The 17,212-nt window shown below is 39.1% G+C and overlaps 2 long non-coding RNA genes across 4 annotated transcripts in view; one reads left to right on the top strand and one right to left on the bottom strand.

Annotated features, from left to right (window-relative positions):
- Window positions 1-6,348, top strand: part of LOC113476447 — a 7,091-nt gene extending 743 nt beyond the window's left edge. The window contains exons 2-3 of one of the 3 annotated variants that reach the window (XR_003397733.1): window positions 791-1,043; window positions 4,435-6,348. This is a non-coding gene — a long non-coding RNA (uncharacterized LOC113476447). Of the gene's footprint in view, window positions 1-790; window positions 1,044-3,173; window positions 3,435-4,434 lie in introns of those variants that run through there. The other 2 variants (XR_003397731.1, XR_003397732.1) reach the window with 2 other exon arrangements.
- Window positions 4,422-17,212, bottom strand: part of LOC113476448 — a 27,809-nt gene continuing 15,018 nt past the window's right edge. The window contains exons 2-5 of the long non-coding RNA XR_003397734.1: window positions 16,210-16,306; window positions 10,410-10,505; window positions 5,454-5,675; window positions 4,422-4,533 (exon numbers count right to left, since the gene is read on the bottom strand). This is a non-coding gene — a long non-coding RNA (uncharacterized LOC113476448). The remainder of the gene's footprint in view (window positions 4,534-5,453; window positions 5,676-10,409; window positions 10,506-16,209; window positions 16,307-17,212) is intronic.

Below are 17,212 nucleotides of genomic sequence, written 5' to 3'. Positions count from 1 at the left end.
GTTTTTAACCATTACTATGTGAATGCAAATTACAACAACTTAAGAAATAAAAATACTTCAATGCAGAGCACCTTTCATTGAGAAAGAATGATGCCATTACCTAGGAATAATTAAATCTATTTTTTCCCCTTTTGGAGCATAACTGAAATAGGATGTTTGTTTACTTTCCCTGTACTCCCAACTACTAAGGAAGATGACATACTTTCTGACCAATCCAGTGATGACATGCAAAAGGTACACTGTTTCGGTATATGACTGTGACCCAGCTAGCTTTTAATTTTGTTGGAGCTTTTTAAGAACATCTGTTGTTGCATTTGGACTTCAAGTTTTGGTCTGTCCTGTCGTTCATAGAAGGCTCTGTAACTAGAGAACTAATTGGCTTCAGACCTACTAATACTCAGAAATGAACTTGTTTATTTTGGTAGGACTGTTTAAAACTTGGACATCTCCTGCATCCAAAGACTTGAGAAAACACTTGAGAAGAAAAACTTGCTCTAAAATAGTTGCCAACATATTTTAAGAGTTTCTATTCTAGATTTCCACATTCCCAGCAAGACTCTCGTAAAATCAGAGAAAACAGAGCTATAATGTAATTTTGAATTTAAATGGAAAATCCATTTGTAAAGGAACTTTAAGATCTTTTGTTTAATACTAATGGGGAGAAGGGCTGTCTCTTATACACATCTGCGCCGGCCCAGGCCCGACGTAGGAAGAAAGCGTTTACGGCCACATTCTGCACAAATAAAGCAATAGTGAAACTGTTTCTGATCTGGTGTTCGTTTATTTATAGGTCGACTGATACTAGCGGTAATTTTTATGCGGTGGTTTTAGTGCTATTAGTAGTATTTGAGCCGGGATTTCTGCCTTCTGAGCAATACTGACAAAATCTTGATTCAGCATTATGACTGTGCACTTTTCTTCCGGAATAAGGAATTATTAAGAACATAGCAAAACGGTAGTTCTCTATATTCAACACATTTCTCCAGGCAGAGAACGACTTTGGATCTATCTAGCCCAGACCTCCTTCGAGCATAACTCGGCAGGTAAGCAACAAACAAAATGTTGGCAATACTTCAAAACCAAAGGGATTTGTAGAGATGATACTTTTCCAGCATATATTAATCTGTGAAGATTATATTGGCTCATAATAAAAGTAAAATTCAGGCTAGGCCTGGTCTTCCACCCCACATCAATGTGGGAGAGGGCTCAGGAGAAATGGGTCCTTCACCATCATTTTCCCTGTCTCCTTGGGACTGCAGCTGGCTATACCATAGCTGTTCAGAGGAGATCACTAGGTGGGGAGATCTCCGAGACCTGTGGTTCACCTATACCTTCAGCCTCTAGCATTTTAAAAATATTGAGGCTTCAGATGTCGATCGGAGCTGCTTCTTATATCTGCCAGTGATCCTTAGCAAGAGGCGATGTCTGTGCCACCACCTGGGCTTGTGATTTGGAGGGGAGAGAGGGAACTTCAGGAAACAAAGATGAAGCTCAGGTGAGGGTCAGGGGCAAACCATCCTGTGATTTTGTGAAAGATGCTGGCTCTGTTTTCTTACTCAGGATCTACTGCAATTAATATTAGCTAAAAATGTTAGTATCTTCCTAAGAAAAAGCATAGACAGCAGAGCAAAAGCCAATGACTGCCCTAAACACCTTATTTTAGACCACATGAAGGCAAAATTTGAATGCCTCTAAGTACCTGGGGGTCTGAAACACTGAAGGGAAGCACATCCAAAGCGGTGGGTCCAATGTAAGAGTTAAGTCACCTGAGCTGGGACATTTACAGTCCATGCTTCAGATTGGGAGAAAATCCAGTGGAAAAGGCAGAACTCCCTGAGCAAGGATCTCCCGGGGGAAAACAGGCCTGGGATCTGCAGTTTGCAGTAAGGTGTCGTAACTGCGGCTGTGCTAGCTCAGGAGGTTACTGCTACTCTGTGCTCATCACTGCTCTGTTAGAAGCTGCTAAGGATTAGCTGGAGCTGTTCATAGGCAAAAAAGCCTACCATTAAAAGTGATTAACTGATTATCTTCTTCCCTGAAATGAAGTAGGAAGCCAGGCCAGTAGATCTGAGTAGGCATGACAGGTAATGAGTGGCAGTAACCTCTTCAACAGTACAAGTACAGCCAGAAGATGACACAGAACTACACCTTAAGTGGCAAATGGCCTGCAGAATCCTTCTTGTATGTTTTTGTGTTAGTTAGGACTATACCACAACTGTATCGTCAGCTTCAGGCATGCCCTATCCATGCTGTGACAGTACATTAAAAGGAAAAATTACAGAAACCTCAGTTCAGATGCTACGTGACCCCCTTGTATTACTCACTGGGAGAGAGGCAGCATGGCCTCCAGCCTAAGGACGTGAGATGCCGGCAGAGATGGGCCTCCAAGTCTTTTCAGCCTTCCTGTATGACTTCAGCAAAGCATGTCCTTGTGCCTCAATTTCTCAATCTGTAAAAGGGGAGCAGTTTTTAATCACCAAATAAGGCTGCTGGGAAGTTTAATTAATTACTGTGGGTAAAGAAGGTTACGTCCTTTGAAGGCAGGTGTTAAACAAAAGCAAAGATTTATTACTAAAGGAACATGATAGGTCCATTTGAACTTTGTTTGGGAGACTGCAGTATTTATCGATTAGTAGTTTCTGGCAGGGGGAGAAATTGCACAGATGACCTCAGGGAAGTAAACTACAGGAAGGTGTGTGTGAAGGCATTCATGCTCTTGCTAACGTTATTGTAAATCTTGATCCTTTAATAAAGCTGTGACCTTGGAGTTGACAACTAGTATGCCACGGAGCAATATACAGCATGGCAGCAGCCTTGTAAATCTTACGTAGTTTTTGCCATTGACATAGACAACATGTAAAGAGAAATCAGGCAGCTGAAGTTTATGAAACAGATTTATTTTAAAGGAAAGCATTTTAAATCAGACTTTTTAGATGAAATGAAACTAATGGCCCTGCCAACTTTTTATTCCTCATGATAAAAAGTGTTTGTGAAATGAAATCTCAACAGTGAAAAGTTGTAGAACTGCTCATAAAATTTTGCTGTTTGCAGGGGGCAACTGCCACTGAAGGGGTACATTTTAGATCACTTTTGCACAGCTGTTGTACAACTTTTGACAACTACTTTTTGTACGACTATTATTTTTGTTGCTTTCTTGACAATGCTACTGCAAGAACAGCACATCTCCTTGCCAATGTGAAAAGGGCAGGGAATTGTTCTGTGGGAGCAATCAAAGATGGATGTGAGCAGAAGGGGAACGGGAGAAGGCTGTGTAACTGCAGGGGGATCAGAAGGTGCCACATGCAAAGGGAAGGACAGCTTTTCCTCTCTCCAGGTGTATCTGTATCGCTACCAACAAAGAACACTTGCAGCCATAGACAAAACTAAGGACAACACTCCTATTGTGGTAGCTTATTTCATACATATAAAAAGTTCTGTATACATTTTTAAAATGTGCAGGTAGCCATAAATCCGGCAACTTTTTCCCAATATTTTTGGCTACTTTGCTCTGGCATACCAGATATTTTTTTTTTTTTGTTACTCACATGTTACCACAAATTCCACCCCTTGGAGCAGCACTGTCCATCTTTCTGACTGAGGAGTTTTCATTCCCAAGGACAGTTCTCAAAGAGGAAGGAAAGCAACTTTCCCAGGCACATGAAACAATGAATATTTCTCTTCCCTAAAAGCCACTTTCTGATTCCAAGAAAAAACAGTAAAGACCTAAAGTCTATTGGAAACTTCCTTGTTAACATGTTAAAACTACTTTAATCACTGTACATGTTTCTATGCATGATCATTAATTTCAATTCCTTAACAGATCCACTGCATCTTTGAAAGATACTATCTTATACTATACAGGTAAAAAACCATTTTTTTAACATTACATAAGTAAGAATGCAAGTTAGTTAGAAGATGTTGTAAATCTCTTGAACAGATTTCTATTTTTTTATTATAAACATAATATTCACTACTTGCTATCCTTTCAGGATGGCTTTCACTTACCCACATTGCTAATTCTGAGCCATATCTTTCACTGTAAATAGAAGCATATGCAGTCTTATGGGGTCAGTAATACTGTCTTTGACAGTGGGTAGTATGCTTGATACTGTTTTGAGGGGGTATGGTTCTTCCAGTTTGTTTGGTCCTTGGCAGCTGAAAAGCTTGTTGTTTGTCACTGAGTTCAGTACCACTGTATATTAGGTAGAGAAATTGACAATATTTTCTTTTATTCTTACAAAAGATAAACAACATTTTTAAAAAATTAAACTGAAATTTATTTTTAAAAATAATTTAAAACAAAAACAATGCTCAAGAAAGAAAACCACACCATTTTTTTGGTCCATGCAGGTTACTAACACTCCGTTAATTGCAAAAGGCTTAATTTTAATGACTGTGTTCATCTACAGAACATGTTCTTCCACTCTTTTGCAGTAGTCTTTACATGCTGTTTGGATGACTCACATGCACATAGTCTAAGAACAACCCATCCAGAACTCTTTGAACAAGAACTTTTCCAACAGTGTTTATGTCCTGAAAGAAAATATTTTATTGACTTTCAAGATAGTAATTAATGTGTTAATAGATTTAATTTTGACTGTTTGGGTTACTAGTTAACAAAATACTGGTTTCAGTGGGTTTACATCCATGTTTAAAGTTTAGTGCCTAACTTTCTACTCTTTAGTGGTAAACACTGTGACATAAAGCAAGAGAAATCATTATGAAACTTGAAATAAATGAGAATGTCAAATGCAGAAACAAATCCAGTGATTATGCAAAACCCAACAATGCTAATGCTATTTATTAGAGTCCAGTTTGGTGATGTATGTGGTACTGTGTATAGAAATAGTCAAGTCTTAGCTATACTTTATGAAGCTGTATATGTGTGAGCTATCATTAAAATGCTATCATACATAGGTCTATTCCTGCTATGTGCATGCATTATAGGTTCAAATTATTAAGATGGTTCTTCACTCCTGCCCTCCATTTGGATGTAATTTTCTTTAGTGCTTTTGCCTCATTAAAAAAAAAAAAAAATCTTTCTTTTTTTTCTGGATGAGTATTAAACATAAATATAGGAAAGCATTAACTGATATTCTTGAGAAATTCAAATAGCATGTGTTGTGCTGCATTTTTTATTTCACAGCCCACTCAGACAGCAAACAGCTGCAGCACCTTTCAGAAGTACAACTGTGTCATATTAGGTTCTTATAGAATAAAAATGGCTTGTGGAAACAACTTTCATTTAAAGTACATAGGTTTACATTTGAGGATCTCCAGGTCATTTATAAACATGAGTCAGATGCCTAATACCTGTTAAGAAATGAGGTAACAGAGTGGCTTTCCCTTGTCCCACCATTAGACAACAACAGAACTGAGGACAGAATCCGTAAATTGGCACCTTTGAGTACCAGACTATGCTGCTTCTGTACACACCTGCCACACTTCCTGACTTTGTGGTGCAGTTCTTTGCTCAGTTCTTCTCATGAATTCTTGATTATAAAAAGTGTAAAAGAAGACACACATAAAGAAATCAAGTCCAGTGGTTTGCAAATACCATTATTCACTATGTAGTCTTCATAATGGAGTGTAAGTCCAAGTTGAAGAAGGCTTATAAAATTTCTGCTGAAATAGCTCGGATCTCTCCCAGGTGTTAATCAACAAATTGGACAACACTGTAAATAAATGGAAGGGAGTATTCAGTTTTCATCTTGGAGGTCTTACAGAAGAAATATTATCAGTGTTTAAAAAAACCCAGACATGTGAAATAAGTGTATCTGTTATGGTCAAATGGCATCTTGGAGCAAGACAAATACTGCTAGGTACAGTGCACTTTCAGATCAACTGTCAATTATGCTAATCCCTACTGTGTAATTCATGTCTGCAGACATCCCAAGGACTGTCAACCTATCTAGATCTGATGATTAATATATTCCCTTCTACTAGTTACAAGAGAACAGTGATGCAAAAGCATTTGTTTCATCCAATACGAAATTTGTTTATCATCCAAACAACTTGTGTATCCATTTGTTTAACATTCAAACAAATTAATAACAAATAATCCATTTGTTTACCATCCAAGCCACTGTTTGGAAGATAAAGTGCTACAAGAAACATACAGGCTTTCTCTGGTCATCAATAACAAATTAATTCATCTGTGTGCCTACAACAGAAGTGCTTAAAACACTTCATCAAAAGAAAAACTGAATTACTTGCTGTGGGTTCTCTGTAATATAAAAGTTGAAGTTGCTGCAACATTTATTTCTTCAAGCAGTATGATGAGAACACTGTGTGTATGCTAAAAAGATGATTATCATGGAATATACCATGTGTGAATATACTACGTGTAGACTAAAACCAGCTTTATGACATGTTATGGTAATAAGCATTATGATACAACACACCGAAAAGTCCTATGCCTTTCTTAGAACTAAAAGTCTGACATAGTTTATCCTAAGTTTGAAATAAAAAGTTTGAAACAGCTGTGCTGAATCACTTTTTCAGGTACTTCTGAAATAGTTACTCCAAAAGGGTTTCAGAATTAAAGGGAAGGGTCAGTGTGTCAGTAGAAACAATGAAGTGCACTGCTCAGCCTGCTCCTTCTCTACTTTGTATTAATGATATGGTGTCTACAGTTTATAAACCAACTAAAGCCACTATGAAACCAGTAAGACTTTAAAGATCACACTTTCAATTTCTCTGCTTATAATTTTTACATTATTTGTAGGCAAACACAGTTCTGAGTATTGTTTTTTACATTAGGTTTCAAAGAAATGTGCAACAGAGGCTGTATAATGCATATTACTCAAGAGTCTCTCAGGATCAGCTTGTATATGCAAACTGAACAAAAGATTTAACAATTTTCTAAATTTTAAGGCTTAATTCTGCCCTACAGCTATACAATTGCTATTTATGAATTTGCTCTGAGTGAAAAAAATAAGAGCTTATAGACTGATAGGTGTGACAAAAATTATTGACAATTATTTCAGCTGACCAAAGTAAATACAGAACATAATCTGAAAAATACAAAATTTGGCAAAGTGTTATACATTAAAGCATTACACTCTCGAATGAATGCTTCCATTAATTTATTTGGAGCTCTGGCTCCATGATAACTTACAAATATGACCATTGTTAAAGTGGTGAAAACTAACCTGCACTGTAAAAGGGAATGGAGAGGGTTTCCCCCATCCCACCCTCTGCGGGAAACCTGAGTGTTGATCAGTTTGTCTATAAGTCCTTCAGTCTGTAACCTCCCTAAAACATTTTCTGTGAGATGTGAGAATCAGAGTCTAAGATGCGTCAGCAAATAACAATCAGGAAAGTAAATTATGCTTGTTAAGATATGAGTCTACATCCTATGGACCCCAGTCCTACAAACAGGGTCACAGTAAGACCTCACAGCCTCTGTGGATCTTCTGAGTGAAGCCATTCATGTGAAGTTATCTTAACTTTAAAAAAAAAAAAATTACCACCCCCCACACACTATGACAGACTCCTATATAAGGCCCGCTAAGTAGTTCTCAAATTATAACCTCAAAACCCAGATGAGAATACAAAGCAAGTGCTGCATATAAATCTGAGTTAGGGCAGTAGAAATAACACATGCAGGATTTAAAAGCAGGCAAGTCACTGAACCTAATGATTGTTGTCTTGGCTGTAAGTAACTGTTTGTTGTTTCCATCTTAAGACTTCCTACTCCATTTTTAGTGCTCCTACCAGCACTCACAATGATAGGAGTGCTAATATTTTAAATACTGTGTGCATACATGCTTGTCTGTGAGAGATGGGGATAGGGAATGAATATAGGTATGTTTTTCCTTCACTGTCAAAACCTTTGTCTATTATCTCCCATCGGTAATGCTTGCTAGAATTAATCAGTCTAACATGTGAATTCAGTAAAATATATACTTATGTATATTATCACTGCTCTCCTTTCCAATCTGTGGCAAGTGAGAGAGTAGTCCATTAGCTCATCTTCATCTTCACACTGGCAATAAGAACAGGAGTATTGGGGCATATGAGATAGTATATTGGTAGTGGATGCAGATAAAGTAATACATTTTTTGTTCTACAAGCAATAAAAGAAGTATTTAGATTTATTTGGCCAGACACCATTAGGAGCTTCTTCTGACATAACTAAAATGCAGCATGGGTGTATGACATGTACCTGGGTGTGATGTGTGCTATGCTGGCAAAAGGTCAGCCTTGCTAATGGATGCTGCAAGCACTGCACAGAACTGTGCCAGCATGTCAGGATATTGATCCAGAAAAGCACTCAACATAACCATGACCTTAGAGAAGCACAGATTAAAATATTGAACACTACATCTATAGACATTTGATTAAAGTGCCATTTAATTGCTGTGATACACTTGGAGCCTGCGTGACCAAACTACCAATCCTCAGGAGTCCTCACTGAGTATCGATACTTTCTCGCAGAGGATTCCTACTTAGTTTTTAGTACAGAGTATGGTTTTGTTCCATGGTGGAGACACTGCTTTCAGCTTAGTGCAATTTTCAAATGTCTATGGATAAATGTTCAAGTTTTTCTGAGCATCGGAAGAATAATGACTGATAAGGAGATCAGTCTTCTGAGCAAGCAACCTGAATAATGTATCATTTAGGAATATCAAATAACAAAGAGTATAGGGACTTTAAATTAAATAAATAAAAAGGCATTTTAATAATGATATGAAAATTGCTCCTAATCAATAATGGACAAAACTAAAGGCCACTGAACTTCAATACCTCAGTCATTCTAGAATTGCTACACACCTAATCAATTGCTCTAATAGGTCTTGCTCTGAAAGAGAATGAAAGGGACAAAGACTTTGAACTTTTGACATACAACACACATATATTATGTAAATATATATTCTCTGTCTATACTGTAAATATATAAATAAGAAAAGCTGTCAGTCTTCTTGATTCAAAACTATTTATAAACAATGAATTAATTGAAGAGAGCCAATTACATTTAGACTATTATTAGTCTTACTCATTCTGGAAATAACCAACATTTTCAAGGAGTTTTATTTAAACGTAAACATAATTCTCTCCCAAGAAAAATAGCAAAAACTGCTGACTTGTCAAAATACAGTTGTTTCTACAAAACAGGTCACATGGAGCGAATTCTATCAAAATCATACTAACTGCAAGTAAAATGTATTATTTAGTAGTCATACACACACAAAAAAAATTAGCATCCATTTTAAGTACTATTTGAGTATTACGATTTTTAAAATATTACTAAAGGGTTCATGTTGAATTCTATGCAACAGAAACAAGTTCCAATTTAAAAATTCAGACAATTCCTCTACCAGTTTGACTTTATTATTTTGGGATAACAAACTCAAAAGTACTTTTACAGCGTCACCAACACCGAAATCTACCTTGTTACAGCATTCCCAAGCTCCTGTACAGGTCCATATTTTTCCATATATTTTTCACAAGTTCTTAAATGACCTCTCATTTCACTCAGACATACCTTAAGCAATGAGAAGCAGCAGCCTGTTATGTTTCATACCATGACACATTCACACTAATACATCACTCTGAATATTTTCTAGTTCAGAGCCTTACTACAACATTGTGTCTATACCTAGGGAAGAATATGCATCTTCTCCTACTACTGGTTCAGTTCCCCAAGCATTTTGTTACAGGTTCAGTATTGGTCTAATAAATTTTTATAATAATAATAATAATATTCAGCTTATGATAGTAGTCAATTGAGTGAAATAATTATTGGTTTGTGATTAATTTACTTGTCCCTTACGTTGGTCCTCAATATTTTGGAATTAAATGTGGGAGGGAAAAGGGAAACATTTCTAGTCTGGGGAAGAGGTACACATCTTGCTCTGGTTTTAATAGTGAAAGTCTAGGCCAACTTGGTTAAAAACAAAAATACTCCAACATAAGGGTCCGATTCTGACCTTAGTGAAGTCATGAGCAAAACTTTTTTATAGATTCATTAGGGATAAGATCTGGGATTTATATTGCTGCTGCTACTAGCTGTCCTATTTCTTTTAGTTCAGAACTTCTGAATAACAAACCTGCTGAAGCATAGTTGTGAGCTATTTTCTATGATGACAAAGAATATGAAATTATAGTAAGTTTCCATGTTGAGATATTAAAATAGTATTTGCATAGAAACAGTACAGAGATTTTAATATTACTTACAGGTTATTCTATATTCTTAACTTTTAAACACCAATGACCAATTCTGGTGAATCTTGGTGAAGAAATTTAATATAAGCCTGTCCCAGATATCTGTTCCATGGCTCCACTACAAATGATCATCCTGACTGCAAATGTGGCAGAATGAAAAAGCACCAGCCACAGTCACGTAATTGCAATTTCCACTCCCTGACTGGAAACTGCAAATGAAATTAGGTTTATACTAACACAGTAATCCATGGGTTGGTGTGACTGAGACACCGCAGGAGCATTTGCCAAGGGTAGTCTGCCAAACACCAGAAACAGCACACAAAGGTGTCATGACACTGTAATACATTAAATGCACTTTTCAACATACCTTAGTGGTCCCACTGATGGCTTTACATAAGAAACACAGCAAACACTTTCTGCAGCTGTAAGAAAAGACTATAAACCCCTGCAGATATCCATAATCAGGTGTGATGGTGCAACTCCCTCCCGACCTCTTGAGCCACTTGGTACTTTGTGCAATTCTCCCCCTGGTTCACATACCAACCCAAGATGAATAGGGAAAGGTAGTGAATCAGAGTGTTCAGGCATTTCTTTAACACACTTGATTCCTATCTCCCCTACCACTTGGAAACAGACTCTATATCAACTCAAAATGCATTGGGAAATGTAACAGACCAGAGCATTAAGGCATCCCCTTAGCCCACTTGGTTTCTGCTCCCCACACCCCTTTATTGCTTAAGAACAAGAGGAACAATCGATGGCTCCTGACAACATAGTACATCCGTACTTGAGTTGTGGTCCAAAGAGAGTGATATCAGAACTCCAAGATTTAGCAAGTTCTGGGCTTGCACAATGGACAGAAAATATCAGAGTATTTTGAGTTGGACTGAAATGGAAAATTAGCTGACAAAAGTCAATTATCACAGATCCTATAAACAGTGACTCTAAGAAAGACCCTTTGAACTTTCCTGGATTGCAGCAGGCATTACCAGCATCTCCCCTGACACGGGACACCTCTCAGGCTCAGACTTCTCAAAGTTCAAAGATAATCCACACACAAAGTCAATGGAAGACCAGGGTGAAGTCAGACTTCCTGCATCTCAATTACTGCCTGTTGAGAAATACTGATCCACTGTATTTGCTCCAAACTTGAGTAGAGAGAAATTTCAACTATAAACTAGCCTCTTTCACAGAATTAGAATCACAGAATCATTTAGGTTGGAAAAGACCCTTGGGATCATTGAGTCCAACCATCAGCCCTACTCTATTGATACAGAGAAATGATTACTTGTTTTGAGATTTATTTACTTATTTACTTATAGAAAACTGTGTAGCAACTTATTTACTTACTTATAGAAAACTGCGTAGCAACTTATTTACTTATAGCAAGTTATAGTATTTTTTTAAATATTGCTAAGAATCCTGCTTGCCCAGACTGTTCTGTGGAATTTTACCAAGGACTACAGTGTTCATCAAAACAAAGCAGTTCACTGTGAAAATCTACCAAGGATCACAATGTTCAGCAAAATATTATACTCTTGTCCTTGAGTAACAGGTGGCTCTAACTAGTTGGAATTTTGCTAATGAGTAAAGATAGCTATATACGAATGGTAGAAGTGCTATTGGTTCTCTTAGATAAGATAGAAAGTAAACCGTCTGAAAAACACTCATTATTCAAGAAACTGGCCCAGAGAATCTGCGCATGCTCCAGGGAAAAAAACAAAGTGAGAAGGACTATGAGCCTTCCTCCCACAGACCTCCGAAGATGACCACCAGGAGGCAGTGTGCAGGTGCAGAGATGACATAAACTGTTGACATCAGCCTTTCTAATGTATATGTATGTTTGTGTTATGTAATCCGATGAATATGGATATCCACACTCTATAAATTTTTGGTAAAATGTGCAGTGGGTGTGCAAGCTTTGTGGAGAGATCCCCTTGCACTCCGGCGCCGGAGTAAACATACCTGCTGTATAACTCTATTCGAGTTGTAGTCTTTTTCCGCGAATCACTACAAAGTTCTCCCCTACACCATATCCTCCAACATCTCATCCAAAGAACCCTTAAACACATCCAGGGATAGTGACTCGTGGAGTTTCTCTGTTTAGACATGCTCTTAAAAAGGGATCTTAATAGTGTTAGTTCTCATGAATGGATACATCTCTGGAATTCTGTAGTAATCAAGTGTTCAAGTGTTCAAAGTAGTCAAAGCTGCAAACCTGTGTTTCACATTCTGTGCAATTTCAGGATGTGCTCTCCATCTTCTTGGCAACATCATGATGCGCAGAAACAAACTCTACAACTCAGAGTTATAAAGCAGGCATGTTTATTCCGGCCAGGGTGCAAGGGGATTTCTCCACAAAGTTTGCACACAGTCTCTGGCAAGTAGCCAAATATTTATTACAACAAAACATACATATCCTTTAGGAAGGGCTGGGTTATTACAATTAGTTCGGGGAATAGGTGTGATTATTATAATTATTCAAGGGGAGAAGTACTTGATCTTCTTCACAGTGTCTGCTCTCTCCAGGGCATGGGTTGTTAAGCAAAATCCAGATGTCTCCTTAAATCGGCAAGATCATCCTCTCTAGATAGCATCTCTGAGTCCTTTTGTTCAAGTTTAAATTTGCCTAAGTGCCCTTTCAGGGCTTTGCTTCTGCTGTCGGTGAGTTGTCCTTTTATTATAATTAATACCCCCGGGCTACCTGCTACTTTCTTATCATAGCCAATCCCCAAGCTATCTGGTAAACTACACTGAATCCACAGAACAAGTCTGGACAAGCAGGATTCTTAGAAAACGTTCAGAAATCATCATACGTTGCTATAAGTAAATAATTTGCAAGGAAAGTGGTCATTTCTCTGTATCAATCAGTGGCTGGAATTCCCCCAGAAAAAAAGGTAAACATGGCAGTAAGGGTACATCCACACATTATTATTCTTTAAACCTGTGGGGAAACCTTATAGCGGCCTTCCAATACTTACAGGGGACCTACAGGAAAGCTGGGGAGAATTTTTCAGGGAGTGTAGCGATAGGATGAGGGGTAAGAGTTTTAAACTGAAAGAGGGATGCTTTAGCTTAGATATAGGATAGAAATTCTTTAATGTGAGGGTGGTGAGACACTGGAACAGGTTGCCCAGGGAGGCTGTGGCTGCCCCCTCCCTGGCAGTGTTCAAGGCCAGGCTGGATGGGGCTCTGAGCAACCTCATCTAGTGGAAGGTGTCCCTGCCCATGGCAGGGGTTTGGAACTAGATGATCTTTAAGATGACTTCCAACCCAAACCATTCTATGAATCTATGAAATACAGGAATGACAGAATCTATACATAAAAAGAAACAAAATTAAATGTGATAATCTCCCCCAAATATGCTGCAAATAAGGCAGGGTATATATATTAAAAAAAAAAAAAAAATTGCACCACATGACATCCCCAGTGTAACACTGCAGGATACTTGTTCTTCTTAGGATATATCGTTAAAAAGATTGTGGGTATTGTTCCTTCAGCCCTGCTTGTGTTAAGTAGACCACTGAGAACAGACAAGCTGAGCTTCCTGGTAGCACTGAAAAGCCTGTGACTGTGAGGACTCATTCCAGAGCAGAAGAGAGGAACTCATCCTCTGTGGGCCAGGCAAACCCTGCAGCCTGTGATTTCAAAACCTGCCATCACAGCAAAGATTATTTCAATTTTGTAGCGTTGCTGCTGGACAATGTCACAAATATGCATACTGACAGATTACTGTAAGTCTTCCTGAGCCCATAAACAGAAGAATACTCCATGTTGCTCCTATGAGGGACAACCATCTGGGTTGTCTAGATGAGGGAATTTCCCCAATAGGTGATGAAGTCAGGAGCTGGGAAGGCTTTAGGCTGCAGTCCCAGGGCAAGTGTCAGGCTGTTCTGAGATAAGTGGTTCTCTGACCTAGACACCTCAGGGTTTGGATTGTGGTAAAGACCAGTAGGAGTGTCTTAGCCACTTCACTTCTCTGGTTTTATTTATTTTTAGTAATAAAACCAGATTGGATTAGTGGCGACTGCAGCTGCTTTTGAAAGCTTTTTTCAGTTAGTAGTATGACAGATAAGCTTTAGTGAATCTTCCTGTAGATATGCAAAACATTACTGATCTCCTCAATCTGATCACCACTTTGAAGTCCCTTGCTAACAAGGCAGGAGATGGCCTTTCTTTGCATTGGATTATGGCTCCCCAGCACGTCGAGATAGGGATCTGAAGGGCAGAGTGACAGCCTGGGGCTGCAAGGAAGGGCAAAAGGATGCACACTGCCTGCCTGCCTGCCCCTCTGACTTTGGAGGAGGTAGGAGAAGCTGTTGTGCCAGACTGCAACCCACAGTGACCTCACTGCTCAGCCAGGGTGCGTGTGCAGACAGCAGACATGTAAGGGCAAGGACATGGCAAAAATCCTTGCACCTCTATGATAAATCTACACCCGTGCCCCTCTGCTAAGTCTCACATCCCTGCAGCAGAAGCATCAGGAGCAAAGTTGTCTGCAACCCCAGCTGTGTGAATGCAAAATTTCACAGAAATTAACTGCTGACTTTGCACTGAAACAGAAAAGGAGCAGGAACATCTTCTGCTTTGCCAGGTCTGCATGGAGATTTAAATGCAGTAGCTTCCAGAAGACAGGCACCTGAAACCATAAATCACTGTCATCAAAACAGCTAGTACCGGTGGTCATGCTGTGCCAATTTAGGATGTGCTGCCCCTCTGTGAAGGTTACCTTTCCTTCTGCCTCCTCTCCCAACGCTCCAGCCCAGCAGAGGGTACCATGTGCTTATTTCTCAGATACTACTACTCAGTTTGGCATTTCGATGCAAATCCACCTGCTTTCCCAGTTGCTAAAATGCTAACCTTTGCACCAGAACTGCTAAATCACAAGTGCACATTGCCCCCACCAGCTCTGCTATGTAGAGTGCAACTCCAGCAAAGGAGAGGAGTTGAGACCTGAGGCAAAGCCTCCTTAAGCCACTGTAAAACGACTTGCCAAGCTTGCCAGTGCACTCTGCAGCAGCATTTCTAACATACTTAACAGCCAGATCGATCTACAGGACCGTAGATCCTGATGAATCTACAGGAGGATTTCAGATGTTATCTCTCCTTTGGAAGCCTTCTTCATATAGAGCTCCACGGAGCCATGTAAAACACAATCAAAGCCTAAATCAGACAGACGGTGGTATTTTGAAGTTACTTCACAGAAGTATAAATGATTACACAAAGTGAAAAGACAGTACAGGCAAGACCCAACACGATCCCTGTCCAAGGATAAACTGAATTGTTACACACAGTTTGCCCTTGGGCAGGTTTTAACTTGGAATATTCCTGTACTTTAGACAGGGTTGAAAAGGTTTCTTTGTTTCCCTGAAGAACAGATGAGGTTTTCTATAAATAACCCTGCACAAAGTTCACACATGCTATTTGAGAGCTTTCCCCTTTTAATGTCACAAAATATAAAATCAGATTAAGATTACCCTTTGCCAAATTGCTCATCCTCTCCCTAAAACTGTCAGTAGCAGGAAAAAAGGTAAATATAAAGGATACAAAGACTGGTAAACAACTATACTCATGCATTATATACAAATAGTCTTTTGCTATTAGTCAGTTATTTGTTCAGTTTATAAAAACAATTTGCAAGAATTTCAAGTCCAACAACAAAACCCCCTCTACTTCTAACCAAATTTATCACCTATTTGCTCAGTCTGCACCTAAAACTTGTGGTAAAATAAGTAAACAAAACTTAAAACAGTGAAGGTAGATGAAATAAAACCTAAGCATCTCAGGAAATTGACCCTGAACATTTCTAAAGCCCTACCTTTTTTTCCCTTCCATTTAGCCTCCAAACAACTGCCTCAAACTTCTAGTTAGACTGCATTCTCACATTCAACAAAAGCTAATACATTAGTTCTTGAAGATACTGAGGGTGCTGTAAACAGCTGCATTTTTAGACATACGTGCATGTGTATGTCTCAGCTAAGGAGCACATAATTTTCCATGGTCTGTGACCTGGAATAAATAATAAAAACAAGCCTCACCAGGTAAATAGCAGAAAAGGTGCAGCTGCTTAGCTGGATCTCTGCTGGAAAGGAACTCTGCAAAGTTGCCTACAGCCTCTACAACCAACAAGTGTTCCTGCAAAGAAAGAAAGGACTCAGAAACATGCTAGGAAGCCTTTTATCTTTTTTTTTTTTTTTTTCTTTCTTCCAAAATTATTCCTAAACACTGGCTTAAGCCATACTTCCAACTGCCGTTATCACTAGAAGGATAAATGTGCCAGGTGCCACATTTGTAAAGGGAGTCACTAGCATGGTGGTTCATGTTTGTTCTTGCATTTTACCCTGTACACATTGCTCCGTGCTGATTCTAAACAGGATCTTTATGCTATGCTTGCATCTGGACAAGATTGATTAGGGGGAATACTTCAGTTACAGCTTGCATGAAATTTGTGATGAAGACAACTATTAGAAATACTCACTTGGAACTTGAACCTGTAGCACACACACCCTCTAGAGCAGCTGGATTTACACACTGATTTCTTAGGTGGTCCAGAATAACTGGCTTTATCCTAAAGCAGCTATCCCAAAACTGATTTTTTGGCATATCCTACCCTTAAGCAGATTTAGCTGGGATGAATCTAGATGTATTTCTAGGTATTTAAAAAAAACAAAACAAAACAAAACAAAACTAGCGCAATTGTTACAACCTCTTTCTACACTCTATAGAGAGAGAAACAAGTAATACAGTGTCAAACGGGCTGACCCCGGAGCTGCTTCACCTGTGCCCACCGCCTACAGCGGTAACTATACGTACATCACTGACGAAACACGGTTGCTCTACTTTCAGTCAGTTCAGACTTTCCCCCTTTCCTTCGTTTTTTTTCTCCACCCGGACGAACCTCGGGTGTCCGCGCCCCAAACCTCTCCCGCTACCAGACCTCGCACCCCGACCTCCCGGCCTGCCTCCGCCGGCGGGACACGTCCCGGGGCCGGGCAGCGGAAAGCCCCGGCTAGGGGAGGCCGGGCCGGCGGCGGGGCTCCG

This window comes from Athene cunicularia, assembly GCF_003259725.1.
Source record: "Athene cunicularia isolate RWA chromosome 2 unlocalized genomic scaffold, athCun1 chr2_part1, whole genome shotgun sequence".
Classification (NCBI taxonomy): domain Eukaryota; kingdom Metazoa; phylum Chordata; class Aves; order Strigiformes; family Strigidae; genus Athene; species Athene cunicularia.
Note: the sequence above shows the minus strand (reverse complement) of the source record. Positions and strands in the feature narration are given on the sequence as shown.